The sequence below is a fragment of the Mytilus californianus genome, unplaced genomic scaffold, assembly GCF_021869535.1.
Source record: "Mytilus californianus isolate M0D057914Y unplaced genomic scaffold, xbMytCali1.0.p SCAF_25, whole genome shotgun sequence".
In the NCBI taxonomy this organism is placed as follows: Eukaryota; Metazoa; Mollusca; class Bivalvia; order Mytilida; family Mytilidae; genus Mytilus; species Mytilus californianus.
In genome coordinates, this window is record NW_026262674.1 from 1,220,836 (window position 1) to 1,236,521 (window position 15,686).

The following is a 15,686-nucleotide window of genomic DNA, read 5'->3' on the forward strand; positions in this document are numbered from 1 at the left end:
CTGTAATATTAAACAGTGTTCACACAGCATGTCATGTACCGAAAAACCTGCAAATAGGGCAGTTGTCTGACAAAAAGCGTGTAATTGGATCAATAGAAATATGCATTTTGCTTAAAAAAGATATGTTTTGATTTGAAAAAAAAAAACAAATGCTATGATTTTAGACGTGCTTCTGGACACAAATGACAGTTTTTGGTAGGGTTTGTTTTCTACAATTTCAAAAATCAAAAACGTTCTAAGAAGAGGAAAGATTGTTCCCTTATTATGAAGCGATGGTGTTTTTCTTTCCTCTTTCAGTGTTTATTTTGTTTATGGGGGGGTTTTTTGGTTTATTTTTTAGCCATCAGATATTTGACAAAAGTGAAATGCTTCGAGAGCACATTTCATATGAATAACTCTTCAATACAAATGTAAATAAAACGAAAATAATAAGTTCACTAACATAATGTGTATTTACTTATATGCTGGTATTTTGTGTCACCTCTCTTTTAATATCGTCACCTTACGTGTACATAAGACAAAATTAATAACTTTGTTATATAGAGAAATAATGTTGAGTCTATAGTGATATTTTATACATGGTACTAACAAAATATAACTGGCAAAATTCCAAAAACTATTTCATTTAACAATTTGTACTGGAATATTGTAATACAATATTGAGTTTTCTTTCTTTAGAACTGATAAATAAACATAATTTACACATCTATCGAACCGCTTTTGGTTATTTATCTGTTGTTTGATCGAGCTGCTGTTGGTTAGGGCTTAGTACCTGGAAAGGTAAAAAATAATAAAAAATACAAGATTTATGATATATTAATGTGAATTTATGTTATCTCTCATTTATTTCTCTTTGAAAATAGAGTGTAATATATTTTCATTAGATATAAAATGGATGACCAAATAGTACAAATTAGGTGCCAACTCATTCGGTGATATCACAATCGGGGAAAAGTGGATTGTTGTTTCGTTTATTGGAACATATATGTGGTCATGTGTAACACAATTATAGCATAAAGGTAAACCAATTCATGATAACGTTCGTCAAACTTTTAATGAGCTTTGGATTTTTCAAAAACATTGGCCTCGAACATCACTTAAGAGACAGTGATTGTCGAAATGCGCATCTGGTGCAGAAAAAATGTTACCGTTTAAGTTATTTCGAAGAGATGACTTCAAATTTACTACTTGAATAAAAAAAAATAGCATACGAGACTTATAGCACGAAAATGGTATTATTTGACAAAAAAACATTATGCCTGGTACAATACCCACTCATTCGCGCTTTTTTTGGAGATCATGTAATCCCCTCAGCTTTTGTTCGTTACCTTGATTTGTCTCCTTTATTGATTTATGAGATTTGATAAAAAAAATGCCTAAAGATATTGTTATACAATAAATATACCAAGACTTCAAAATTATTAAACACCGATCTAAGATTTCTATGTTTAGCAATGCAGGAATAACATCCACATTGCTAAACATATTCTATGTAGGAAATAATAGCATAAGAGCAGTGTGTTAAACCTTTACAAAAATAAATATTTGCATTACCTTTACTGCATGGAATGATTTTAGGTGGGCCATAACATTTCACTTTTCCTATATAGAATGTCCTAGGCTGACCAGTACAGAGCCCTGGTGCAGGAGGTGCATAATGTGGACATTGGTCTAAAATTAATTATGAAGTCAAATATTGAAATGTCATATCTGATATAACAGAGACAGATAAGGAACAACTTTAACAGAGACATTCCATAAGTTATGATTATTTTACAGTCAAATCTAAAAACGTATAATTTCGTTATCAAAATGATCACAATAGCTTTCTGACTTAACATTTTACACTATGATTTTTTTTTTCACCTGACCAACGCATGGTGAAAATCGCACGGATTAATTGATTAATGTCCGTCATTGAATCACTCGTTGGGAAATTTTCTATCTAATCCGTCTTTTATGTTGTTTCGGGTTGTTATACAGTGGATTATAATATCGTGCCGTGCTCATTGAAGCGATACAAATTGACCTAGATGCTGTTCTTTAGGTTCTGATTTTGAAAAGGATTCTAAAAAGGAGACATTCCTTGTTGCTAAAAAAACAAATGTTCTGCAAATTAATGAATGACTAGGCCCTTTAATCAAGTAAAGCCTCTATGAGCATGTGGAAAATCGATCGTTCTATCGTTTAGCTTCAGGACAACACAGGGTGATCAAATTTAATTTGTATGTCTGCAAACAACAAGAGATTCGGCAACTGAATATGATTATCGAATTAACCATGTTTGTAAATTTTTCTATTTCAAATTGAATTCCTCCGAAACCCCTTCTTTCTTTCCTCTTTCAGTGTTTATTTTGTTTTTTTGGGGGGTTTTTTGGTTTATTTTTTAGCCATCAGATATTTGACAAAAGTGAAATGCTTCGAGAGCATATTTCATATGAATAACTCTTCAATACAAATGTAAATAAAACGAAAATAATAAGTTCACTAACATAATGTGTATTTACTTATATGCTGGTATTTTGTGTCACCTCTCTTTTAATACCGTCACCTTACGTGTACATAAGACAAAATTAATAACTTTGTTATATAGAGAAATAATGTTGAGTCTATAGTGATATTTTATACATGGTACTAACAAAATATAACTGGCAAAATTCCAAAAACTATTTCATTTAACAATTTGTACTGGAATATTGTAATACAATATTGAGTTTTCTTTCTTTAGAACTGATAAATAAACATAATTTACACATCTATCGAACCGCTTTTGGTTATTTATCTGTTGTTTGATCGAGCTGCTGTTGGTTAGGGCTTAGTACCTGGAAAGGTAAAAAATAATAAAAAATACAAGATTTATGATATATTAATGTGAATTTATGTTATCTCTCATTTATTTCTCTTTGAAAATAGAGTGTAATATATTTTCATTAGATATAAAATGGATGACCAAATAGTACAAATTAGGTGCCAACTCATTCGGTGATATCACAATCGGGGAAAAGTGGATTGTTGTTTCGTTTATTGGAACATATATGTGGTCATGTGTAACACAATTATAGCATAAAGGTAAACCAATTCATGATAACGTTCGTCAAACTTTTAATGAGCTTTGGATTTTTCAAAAACATTGGCCTCGAACATCACTTAAGAGACAGTGATTGTCGAAATGCGCATCTGGTGCAGAAAAAATTTTACCGTTTAAGTTATTTCGAAGAGATGACTTCAAATTTACTACTTGAATAAAAAAAAATAGCATACGAGACTTATAGCACGAAAATGGTATTATTTGACAAAAAAACATTATGCCTGGTACAATACCCACTCATTCGCGCTTTTTTTGGAGATCATGTAATCCCCTCAGCTTTTGTTCGTTACCTTGATTTGTCTCCTTTATTGATTTATGAGATTTGATAAAAAAATGCCTAAAGATATTGTTATACAATAAATATACCAAGACTTCAAAATTATTAAACACCGATCTAAGATTTCTATGTTTAGCAATGCAGGAATAACATCCACATTGCTAAACATATTCTATGTAGGAAATAATAGCATAAGAGCAGTGTGTTAAACCTTTACAAAAATAAATATTTGCATTACCTTTACTGCATGGAATGATTTTAGGTGGGCCATAACATTTCACTTTTCCTATATAGAATGTCCTAGGCTGACCAGTACAGAGCCCTGGTGCAGGAGGTGCATAATGTGGACATTGGTCTAAAATTAATTATGAAGTCAAATATTGAAATGTCATATCTGATATAACAGAGACAGATAAGGAACAACTTTAACAGAGACATTCCATAAGTTATGATTATTTTACAGTCAAATCTAAAAACGTATAATTTCGTTATCAAAATGATCACAATAGCTTTCTGACTTAACATTTTACACTATGATTTTTTTTTTCACCTGACCAACGCATGGTGAAAATCGCACGGATTAATTAATTAATGTCCGTCATTGAATCACTCGTTGGGAAATTTTCTATCTCTAATCCGTCTTTTATGTTGTTTCGGGTTGTTATACAGTGGATTATAATATCGTGCCGTGCTCATTGAAGCGATACAAATTGACCTAGATGCTGTTCTTTAGGTTCTGATTTTGAAAAGGATTCTAAAAAGGAGACATTCCTTGTTGCTAAAAAAACAAATGTTCTGCAAATTAATGAATGACTAGGCCCTTTAATCAAGTAAAGCCTCTATGAGCATGTGGAAAATCGATCGTTCTATCGTTTAGCTTCAGGACAACACAGGGTGATCAAATTTAATTTGTATGTCTGCAAACAACAAGAGATTCGGCAACTGAATATGATTATCGAATTAACCATGTTTGTAAATTTTTCTATTTCAAATTGAATTCCTCCGAAACCCCTTCTTTCTTTCCTCTTTCAGTGTTTATTTTGTTTTTTTGGGGGGTTTTTTGGTTTATTTTTTAGCCATCAGATATTTGACAAAAGTGAAATGCTTCGAGAGCATATTTCATATGAATAACTCTTCAATACAAATGTAAATAAAACGAAAATAATAAGTTCACTAACATAATGTGTATTTACTTATATGCTGGTATTTTGTGTCACCTCTCTTTTAATACCGTCACCTTACGTGTACATAAGACAAAATTAATAACTTTGTTATATAGAGAAATAATGTTGAGTCTATAGTGATATTTTATACATGGTACTAACAAAATATAACTGGCAAAATTCCAAAAACTATTTCATTTAACAATTTGTACTGGAATATTGTAATACAATATTGAGTTTTCTTTCTTTAGAACTGATAAATAAACATAATTTACACATCTATCGAACCGCTTTTGGTTATTTATCTGTTGTTTGATCGAGCTGCTGTTGGTTAGGGCTTAGTACCTGGAAAGGTAAAAAATAATAAAAAATACAAGATTTATGATATATTAATGTGAATTTATGTTATCTCTCATTTATTTCTCTTTGAAAATAGAGTGTAATATATTTTCATTAGATATAAAATGGATGACCAAATAGTACAAATTAGGTGCCAACTCATTCGGTGATATCACAATCGGGGAAAAGTGGATTGTTGTTTCGTTTATTGGAACATATATGTGGTCATGTGTAACACAATTATAGCATAAAGGTAAACCAATTCATGATAACGTTCGTCAAACTTTTAATGAGCTTTGGATTTTTCAAAAACATTGGCCTCGAACATCACTTAAGAGACAGTGATTGTCGAAATGCGCATCTGGTGCAGAAAAAATGTTACCGTTTAAGTTATTTCGAAGAGATGACTTCAAATTTACTACTTGAATAAAAAAAAATAGCATACGAGACTTATAGCACGAAAATGGTATTATTTGACAAAAAAACATTATGCCTGGTACAATACCCACTCATTCGCGCTTTTTTTGGAGATCATGTAATCCCCTCAGCTTTTGTTCGTTACCTTGATTTGTCTCCTTTATTGATTTATGAGATTTGATAAAAAAATGCCTAAAGATATTGTTATACAATAAATATACCAAGACTTCAAAATTATTAAACACCGATCTAAGATTTCTATGTTTAGCAATGCAGGAATAACATCCACATTGCTAAACATATTCTATGTAGGAAATAATAGCATAAGAGCAGTGTGTTAAACCTTTACAAAAATAAATATTTGCATTACCTTTACTGCATGGAATGATTTTAGGTGGGCCATAACATTTCACTTTTCCTATATAGAATGTCCTAGGCTGACCAGTACAGAGCCCTGGTGCAGGAGGTGCATAATGTGGACATTGGTCTAAAATTAATTATGAAGTCAAATATTGAAATGTCATATCTGATATAACAGAGACAGATAAGGAACAACTTTAACAGAGACATTCCATAAGTTATGATTATTTTACAGTCAAATCTAAAAACGTATAATTTCGTTATCAAAATGATCACAATAGCTTTCTGACTTAACATTTTACACTATGATTTTTTTTTCACCTGACCAACGCATGGTGAAAATCGCACGGATTAATTGATTAATGTCCGTCATTGAATCACTCGTTGGGAAATTTTCTATCTCTAATCCGTCTTTTATGTTGTTTCGGGTTGTTATACAGTGGATTATAATATCGTGCCGTGCTCATTGAAGCGATACAAATTGACCTAGATGCTGTTCTTTAGGTTCTGATTTTGAAAAGGATTCTAAAAAGGAGACATTCCTTGTTGCTAAAAAAACAAATGTTTTGCAAATTAATGAATGACTAGGCCCTTTAATCAAGTAAAGCCTCTATGAGCATGTGGAAAATCGATCGTTCTATCGTTTAGCTTCAGGACAACACAGGGTGATCAAATTTAATTTGTATGTCTGCAAACAACAAGAGATTCGGCAACTGAATATGATTATCGAATTAACCATGTTTGTAAATTTTTCTATTTCAAATTGAATTCCTCCGAAACCCCTTCTTTCTTTCCTCTTTCAGTGTTTATTTTGTTTTTTTGGGGGGTTTTTTGGTTTATTTTTTAGCCATCAGATATTTGACAAAAGTGAAATGCTTCGAGAGCATATTTCATATGAATAACTCTTCAATACAAATGTAAATAAAACGAAAATAATAAGTTCACTAACATAATGTGTATTTACTTATATGCTGGTATTTTGTGTCACCTCTCTTTTAATACCGTCACCTTACGTGTACATAAGACAAAATTAATAACTTTGTTATATAGAGAAATAATGTTGAGTCTATAGTGATATTTTATACATGGTACTAACAAAATATAACTGGCAAAATTCCAAAAACTATTTCATTTAACAATTTGTACTGGAATATTGTAATACAATATTGAGTTTTCTTTCTTTAGAACTGATAAATAAACATAATTTACACATCTATCGAACCGCTTTTGGTTATTTATCTGTTGTTTGATCGAGCTGCTGTTGGTTAGGGCTTAGTACCTGGAAAGGTAAAAAATAATAAAAAATACAAGATTTATGATATATTAATGTGAATTTATGTTATCTCTCATTTATTTCTCTTTGAAAATAGAGTGTAATATATTTTCATTAGATATAAAATGGATGACCAAATAGTACAAATTAGGTGCCAACTCATTCGGTGATATCACAATCGGGGAAAAGTGGATTGTTGTTTCGTTTATTGGAACATATATGTGGTCATGTGTAACACAATTATAGCATAAAGGTAAACCAATTCATGATAACGTTCGTCAAACTTTTAATGAGCTTTGGATTTTTCAAAAACATTGGCCTCGAACATCACTTAAGAGACAGTGATTGTCGAAATGCGCATCTGGTGCAGAAAAAATGTTACCGTTTAAGTTATTTCGAAGAGATGACTTCAAATTTACTACTTGAATAAAAAAAAATAGCATACGAGACTTATAGCACGAAAATGGTATTATTTGACAAAAAAACATTATGCCTGGTACAATACCCACTCATTCGCGCTTTTTTTGGAGATCATGTAATCCCCTCAGCTTTTGTTCGTTACCTTGATTTGTCTCCTTTATTGATTTATGAGATTTGATAAAAAAAATGCCTAAAGATATTGTTATACAATAAATATACCAAGACTTCAAAATTATTAAACACCGATCTAAGATTTCTATGTTTAGCAATGCAGGAATAACATCCACATTGCTAAACATATTCTATGTAGGAAATAATAGCATAAGAGCAGTGTGTTAAACCTTTACAAAAATAAATATTTGCATTACCTTTACTGCATGGAATGATTTTAGGTGGGCCATAACATTTCACTTTTCCTATATAGAATGTCCTAGGCTGACCAGTACAGAGCCCTGGTGCAGGAGGTGCATAATGTGGACATTGGTCTAAAATTAATTATGAAGTCAAATATTGAAATGTCATATCTGATATAACAGAGACAGATAAGGAACAACTTTAACAGAGACATTCCATAAGTTATGATTATTTTACAGTCAAATCTAAAAACGTATGGTGAAAATCGCACGGATTAATTGATTAATGTCCGTCATTGAATCACTCGTTGGGAAATTTTCTATCTCTAATCCGTCTTTTATGTTGTTTCGGGTTGTTATACAGTGGATTATAATATCGTGCTGTGCTCATTGAAGCGATACAAATTGACCTAGATGCTGTTCTTTAGGTTCTGATTTTGAAAAGGATTCTAATAAGGAGACATTCCTTGTTGCTAAAAAACAAATGTTTTGCAAATTAATGAATGACTAGGCCCTTTAATCAAGTAAAGCCTCTATGAGCATGTGGAAAATCGATCGTTCTATCGTTTAGCTTCAGGACAACACAGGGTGATCAAATTTAATTTGTATGTCTGCAAACAACAAGAGATTCGGCAACTGAATATGATTATCGAATTAACCATGTTTGTAAATTTTTCTATTTCAAATTGAATTCCTCCGAAACCCCTTCTTTTTCAAACTGGTTTTTAAACTTGGTAATGTTTTTATTGCATATACTAGAAGCGACCTCATTTTTTCATATATTTTATTTTGTCAAATAACATGCAAAGTGATTTCAACTTACTTGCTTTGCATCGACACTTCTGACAGCCGTTTACGTAATAAGTGTAATAAGTTCCATATGGACAAAAACATGCCATTTTAAGACATGCTAAAATAGAAAATGTATTTACTCATACCACATCTTTTTATATCTATTTACAACCAGTATTCACTTAAGCAGAATCTAAGCATTGCAATCTTTGCATGCAAAACATACTAATATATATATTTTTGACATGGTTGTTAGTCGCAGTAATATCAAAAACTATCTTTTTTTTCTATTTTCCGCGTTTGTTTATAGTGATCTCTTATACAGCCGATATAAATCAATTTGATATTACTCATATTTATAAGTTTAACTATGTTATCAGTATGTATTCTACCTTCACATGAAGGTATTGAAATAACATCACAAATAAAAAAAATCTATTGAACACATCAGCGCATGTTATTTCTGCAAATCGCCAAAAATTAAACTACGCATCATATCCAAACAAACATATGTACTGAATAACGTTTTATTTTTTGTTAAACTGTACAGTAAGTCCGTAATTCGAAATCAGCAAAGACTCGCTTGTCCGTTCATCTCCATTACTATGAATAATTGAATACATTTAATAAATTTTCCTTTACAAAAATTAAGAAATAGTCCATTACAGATTTTTTTTCAAATGACAAAAGACAAAAATACCGAACTCGAAGAAAATTCAAAACGGAAAGTCCCTTATCAAATGGCAAAACTAAAATCTCAAACACATCAATCGAGTGGAAAGCAACTGTCATATATCCGAATTCATACAGACATTTCCTTGTGTAGAAAATTCTATGTTTGCCATTAATGTTTAAGACTTTTGTCATATTGAAATACACTTGAATGCTCAAAAATCTTAAGTAAACGTTCAAAGAAGCCTGATTCCTAGAGACATTAATTTGATCTTTATGACAAAAACAAAGCTAAAACGTTTGTGCCGATGGTTCGCGACACATAAAATAATGGTCACATACCTTGTTAGGAAAAAATAGAAAAACAGATGAAATGAAAATTAATGATTTCTCATCCTTTGTGAGAAAAAATAATCACCAAAAATATAATATAAAAAAATCTATACGAACTAAACAAAAAGTATACCACTGTCCGTTTAAAGGGGAGACTGTTCTGTCGAATTTTAGTAGGATGATAAATTGTATGATGTTAAGTGAAAAAGACCTTTAAATGGCCTTACTTATTGTGATAAAACATGTATCAATTCAAATTTTGTCATTCATCTTTGCATATTTAAAGTCTCTAGCGCAAACTTTTTTTTTTGCCAGGCTCTTACTGATTGATGGCTAGGTAAAGCTGTAAACTGACATTGTTTTCACTCTATATTACATACGCAGCTTATTGAATTTTGAGCACGACACAGTTTGATTAAACACGGTTTATGAAAAAAAAACTGAATATCATAAGCTAGCAATCTTTTTCATATGTAAAAAAAATGAGTGCCAATTATTATACGAATGTATTCTGTCTTTCATCTAAATCATTGTCTTCTTAATAGATTGGTAAATGGTAAATAATCTAAAATAATGTATTCTCACGTGTTGTGGATCTTGTTTGCTGAAATAAAAAAAAACCACAACATTCATGATTGACCGTAGCAATTAACGAAACGTGTAGAAAAAAAATGACAATTCAGCCTCGGAAGAATTGAGCAAGACTTACACATATAATTTCATTTGTAATAATCAAGTCAGGTTAGATAAAGTCAATAGAACAAACTCAATACTCGCATTTCAATGAATATTAAAGTAAATACTAAACCGAACCTGTGCATAACCAGCTATAAAAAGGATCAAAATTCCAACTTGCCACATTTTTGTACGAACAGGTAAATGTAAATGAATGATACGTAGACAACATTTTATACTTATACATTGTTACAGGAAACTCTTCAAAGATGTCACAAAAATGTGTTCATGTGATAAATGGTTAGTTTTAGGAAAAACGTTAAAAACACAAATGTACAGATTAAATTATCGCATTGCAACTTGATGTACATTTCGACATGGATAATGAGTAGACGAAACCGTTGTAGAATGAAGTATCAGAGACAATAATAAATGAATTAGTAGTTCATACAACAACAAGTTCTCTAAAATGAATTAAAAGTTCATAAAACAACGAGTTGTCTAAAATGATTTAGTAGTTCATACAACAACGGATCGTCTAAATGAATTAGTAGTTCATACAACAACGAGTCGTCTAAAAGGAATAAGATGTTCATACAAAAATGAGTGGTCTAAAATGAATTAGTAGTTCATATAGCAACGAGTCGTGTAAAACGAACGAGTAGTTCATACAACAACGAGCCGTCTAAATGAATGAGGAATTCATACAACAATGAGTCGTCTATAATGAATGAGCAATTCATAAAGCAACGAGTCGTGTAAAACGAACGAGCAGTTCATATAGCAACAAGTTGTCTTAAATGAATAAGTAGTTCATACAGCAAACGGCAAGCGTCATTACATCCGAACGAACGTTGCATATAAGACTGCATTTGAGTTTTTTTAATACATGTACTTGTAAACTAATCTGTTAATTTTGCTTCATATATATATACACTACCAAGAATTTACCCACATTTTTTTGGGACATTTTCACCCTCTTACATATCAGTACTGTTCGGTAAGACTAAAACACTTGTAATGCTATACTTTCTATTATTTCAGCACTGTTCATTATTATACAATAACTGTACCTTAAACAATTCTATAAATTCAGTACCTGATGTACATGTCAGTCTCGCAGGATTTATTTGACCTAGACCTCATTTCCACAGTTCATTGCTCAGTGTTAAGTTTTTTTGCTTTGCTTTTGTCTGATTTTCTAAAAATAAAAGCAATAGGTCAACTATATATGTTGCATAGAAGGATTGTAAGCTGTACATGTCTGCCTGGCATGGTTCATATGACCTTGACCTAATTTTCATTGTTCATTGGTCAATATTTAGTTTTTCTTGGTTAATTCTGTTTCTTAGAAACTATAAGCAATATGTCAACTATATTTAGCGTATTGAATGATTGTAAGGTGTACATGTATTTCTCCTTCGGTTTATATGACCTTGACCTCATTTTCCTGGATCATGTTTTAGTTTATGTGATAGTTTTATTAAAGCTTTATATTTAGGACTATCAACATAATATCAATGGTTAGTAAAGAAGGCGAACCATTTTAGCGTTTTCACTCTTGTTTTATTTAGGAATAAATTTAAACTTTGATTTATTATATGAATACATATGTATCATAGTATATACAGTAATAAGTACATTTTAATTACCATTCCCTTTAAGAGTTGTGCATTCTTTTTCTTTTAACAAAAAAATAAAGAAATATAAGACAGTTTATAATAGCCTTCATCAGGTCCTTTCGTTTTCTTTTCTCAGAATGATTAACAGCATAGGAGACAGGAGCTGAAATGGGAACGTTCGATGTGAAAATTGATGACCTATACAGAAGGATGCATTAATATGGCACTCATCTAAAAAGACAACATTTAATCATGAACCATGTAAACCCGAGTTTCGTACAAGTACCAAAACATAAAAGATTGATGCTTATAATGAGCTCACATTAGAACTTAAGTGTCCTCTGGAATAACCAATCTACATGTAGAAAGACAAATCATATGTGAATTTGAATTGAAGAAAAGACACCAGTCAGGAAATTGGCATTCTACGAAGCATTCAAAAAGAAAAGATGGCAAAAGAGGGGGGTGCAATAAAACATGATACAAGCATGATTAGGTGTTTCTTTGATTGTATTATTTAGGAACCTTAAAGGTTTATAAGATAATCAAGGGGTTATATAGTACAATTGTATCATAAGTTTCTGCTGGATTTAACTATAGTTTGTACTTATATATTAAATATGATAAATAAAAGAAATTCCAGTTATGATAAAAAAAGAAAATGAGACATTGTTTTATGTTTATTATAATACATTACCTGACATATCATCACATTAAAGCATTAATGGCAACATGTTTTGACCAATAGCAAATTACCAAAATGAACATTATTGAAGATTCTATTCTTGTTAAATATATGTATAAATTGTCCGGTTTTATACACATTGATATTGTGAAATATCAGCCTCGAACCACAATGTGAATCTCTCTGGTGTCGAGAGCGTAAGTTTTTACGATATGTATGCACAGAAAGACAATTACAATCATAATCAAGGAATAAACAAAGACTCATAAAATTAAAGGGCATTTACAACGAAAGTTAGAAGAAAAAAAAACAACTAACTCCACTAAAAACCGGGAGAGAAATCAGGTGCTCCGAAAAAATAAACAATTCCCATCAGAAAATCCGATAAACTGCTCATCTTGCTACATTTCTGTTGATTTTCCCTTCACTTGAATAGAATTTCGATAGACGAAAGTAAGCTTGATACTTTTCCTCAGTCATTTTCACGTCGCTGATAAGTCCTGCTCAGCAGGGTGATATAGGCGAAGAGAATAACGATAAGTTTTATTATGTACCAGCAAAACATGGGTAATAGATATATTGTCACAGAATTATCAAATCTATATTTGGATACCAATTGTACTCAGATGCACATGTGTCAAAATTTCTCTGATGATAGAGGCCAGCACTGAATCAGAGATGTCTTCACAAGATACAAAATAATAAAAAAAATAATAAAAAAAAGTCATGTCACAATATACCATACTATACTTACCTAGTTTATAAGTTTTCAGTTTCCAATATTTTTTAAACAATATGCATTCAAATTAAAGAGGTAATCCATACCAAAATCAACTGCTACAGCTAGAATCAACTATTTCTATATGGATAAGGTGCGCACTGAAAAGTAAGTATTTACTTAAACAGTAAATGAAAAAATCAGTACAAAAATAGTACTAATAAAATCGGTACTAAAATGAAACACTTCAACAGTACTGAAACAGTACTGCAAAAATCAATACTGAAACAATACTGACAAAATCAGTACTGAAACAGTACTTACGAAATCAGTACTGAAACAGTACTTTAAAAATCAGTACTGAATTTATAGAATTTGTTACGGTACAGTTATTGTATAATAATGAACAGTGCTGAAATAATAGAAAGTATAACATTACAAGTGTTTAAGTCTTACCGAACAGTACTGATATGCAAGAGGGTAGAAATGTACCAAAAAAAAAACGTGGGTAAATTCTTGGTAGTGTAAATAGTTTAAAATTTATGTAAATTATTGTATATGATAATTCATGTTATAGTCTCTCATAATTGTGAATAGAATGAGCTTGTATATGTTTTAACATTTAAGCTTAGGATATTTCACTATTAGTTTTACTATACGCGATGTTTTATATAAGTACTCGAATCTTTTATGATATACAAGTGATGAGACTTTAATAAAATATTGAATCTGAATCTATATATTTCTAGTTATCAATCTTAGAAATGTCGGAAAGAATAAAAAAATGTCGTGCACAATTCATGATATCAATTGACCACATGTCCCTAATAACAGTGGTAAACAAGGATCAAGTAACATCTGCTTTAACCATGGTGTCATTATAATAGTCAACAACTATATATTGTTAATCTCTTTCCTGTTAACAAATGAAATTAAATAAGGAAATGTTGCTTTTTCATATTTTATTTGTCAAACCAACCTGAAGTGAATTACGTTTAAAGATTTGTAGAAAATATAATACATACATTTGCTTATTTTCTTGTCATATAAATGTTTTTTTACATTCACATATGCTATAAATCGGACAATGCAAAAGCATACACATCTCATAAATGAGTTTTATTGGTTAAGAAATAGTAAACAAACCTACGTGGCGTTTGCATTTAGGACCCAAACAGCAGTATGTGGTTTACAACTATTGTCACCAGGTCTTTTTCCTCTCTAATCAAAATTCAGACGCCGGTTTCTTTTTGAAAGATAGACACACGGTGACCTATAGTTGTTAATTTCTGTGTCATTTGATCTCTTGTGGAGAGTTGTCTCATAGGCAATCATACCAAAACTATGTTTTTATATATACAACCAGAGATGGTAAAAATCGAGAGGTAAAATTCGATCTTTTTTAATTGAAGAGTTCCAAGCTCTCTTTTTTATTCTCTCAATCTGCATGATCTGCATGGAACATTTGTCGTTTGACATTAGCAAACAACAGTAGTTGTCGAAACGTATACTATAAAAAAAATATCATGGATGGGTATTTTAAATTCTGCTCATACTGCATATACGTGTGAATTTAACTGTGATTGTACATCTTCACTTACTCAATAGTTTTGCATTGGAAAATGGACATACTAGTAATAAGAAATACAAACCACCCTATTCTAAGGTGAAATATGTATTTCAACACTGCCTTAAAAAAACGAATGTATTAAGATATGAGATGCAATTTGTTTTTCCAATATTCAATGTACAACTGTTTGATTTACACAATACTACAAGAACGAGGTCAATATTCTAATGGTGCAGGTTTAATATTTTTCATGTCTGGGCCGTTTATAGCCGACCATTTTTTGTTCATCATTGAAGGCATAAGAGCTACCTATAATTGCTTACATCCACTTCGTTTGACCTTTTGTGGATAGTTGTCTCATTGGCAATCATACATGTAACACATCTCCGTATCTTTATAGTAATAGGTCACATTTTTAAAATATACAGCGGAACTTTGTATGACATTCTTTGATATTTTCGTTATTAAATTCAATCTTTTATATTTTTTCAAAGATATCGAGTGTTTGACTCCTATTTTTATTTTGATTTCCTTGAAATAGAAAATACGTCACATGTACACCACTAACTGCGCATTGATAAAGGAGACGATATGCAAATTCACGTTTTACAGGTCAATTGTAAAAAAAAGTATGTCATCAAAACAAGAGTTATATGACGTTTTGAAGTATGCACAATCTTAAAAAAGACGCTAACATTTAACACAAGCTTGTAAAGATTTGCAAAAGTTGCTTTTTGACAATGTAAGTATCTGTGATTTTTGTCTGATACTACTAAACAAAGGAGACAATAAACTGAGAACGTCAACATACTTTATTTCCATAACTTAGAAATCTAAAACAAAATAATCTTTCGTCTTGTCTCGAGCGTTGATCATTGAACTGGATCTACACGCCACTTAGACAATCTTTGTTTCAAGAGCATCCACGT

The 15,686-nt window shown here is 31.0% G+C and overlaps 1 long non-coding RNA gene across 7 annotated transcripts; it reads right to left on the reverse strand.

Moving 5' to 3' along the window:
• Positions 1-707: 707 nt before the first annotated feature.
• LOC127732518 (uncharacterized) lies at positions 708-13,247 on the reverse strand. 7 transcript variants are annotated; one of them, XR_007996293.1, is made up of 4 exons: positions 13,224-13,247; positions 10,073-10,091; positions 5,655-5,771; positions 708-772 (listed from the first exon to the last, which is right to left on the reverse strand). It is a non-coding gene; the product is annotated as an uncharacterized LOC127732518 (long non-coding RNA). The 7 variants fall into 7 exon arrangements; XR_007996289.1 differs by lacking the exon at positions 5,655-5,771 and adding an exon at positions 7,706-7,822; XR_007996294.1 differs by lacking the exon at positions 708-772 and adding an exon at positions 2,758-2,822.
• Between the last annotated feature and the right edge of the window lie 2,439 nt (positions 13,248-15,686).